Consider the following 970-nt stretch of genomic DNA (forward strand, 5'->3'; position numbering starts at 1 on the left):
ATATCAAAACAGAAGTGAATGAAATGAAGTGATGTGTTTAAAAAAGTAAAAGGAATGGTGCTAAAGCTCAGCAGAACAGGGTTCCCTGAAAGTGCTGGCTAGAAAGTGCAGGGTGCAAAAAGCAGGAAGGAATGACAGGTCTAATAGAAATAATAGCAGGTGACACAAGTACAACCCTCAAAACAACCTACTGCAAAGCAATGCCCACTTGTTACAGCAATCAATATAAATAAGAATATATGTGCAAAAAGAATCCAAACTGCCCTATTGGGGAGAAAACCCACAGAATGCACAATGTCCGCTGCCTTGTGGTATTAAGTGAGTGATGTACAGCACCCAGTATTCCCAGATCGTCACCGATACTGGTACTGACTGGGCCCAACACTGCTTAGTTTCCAAGATCAGCCGGAATTGGACGTTTGCCAGTGTGGTATGGCTGTAAATATCACTAGACCAACATATATTGTCTACTGGGGAATCCCATATAGGCAGCTGGAATCTGATACTGCTAAATACAACACCAAAGATGGACAATAAGCTGCACATAGTGAGCAAGAGAGGGTCTGCATGGTGGATGTTGAAAGCGAGGGTGAAAGGAAAGGTGTCACTGCTAGTGAAGTGGGGACCTGTCAGGATCGAGTCTCTAGATATATAAAGACACACGGCGGTGTCTGACAGCACATAGCATGCAAAGAACATCAATGACAGGACACACGGCGGTGTCTAAGAAAATTAAACCAAACAGCGGAATGCAGAGTCCAACAAAAAGTCACTATAATATGTCACAGGAAACAACCTGATCGGGTCGGAATGACCCCCTATGTCAGGTTTGGCCATCCAAGTGTGAGGTCAAATTTCTGAATAATCCTGGGCCGCAGCTCCAGAGGCGGGATGGGTCTGCGCTTGGCCAGCTGTACAGTGGAGACATCGGATAACAGCCCATGTCCTCTCATGCTTTACAGTGTTTAGT

General features: G+C 45.2%; 1 pseudogene; it reads right to left on the minus strand.

Moving 5' to 3' along the window:
• Positions 1-324: 324 nt before the first annotated feature.
• LOC134912032 (5S ribosomal RNA) lies at positions 325-444 on the minus strand (annotated as a pseudogene).
• Positions 445-970: the final 526 nt, after the last annotated feature.

This window comes from Pseudophryne corroboree, chromosome 4 (genome assembly GCF_028390025.1).
Source record: "Pseudophryne corroboree isolate aPseCor3 chromosome 4, aPseCor3.hap2, whole genome shotgun sequence".
Taxonomy (NCBI): Eukaryota; Metazoa; Chordata; class Amphibia; order Anura; family Myobatrachidae; genus Pseudophryne; species Pseudophryne corroboree.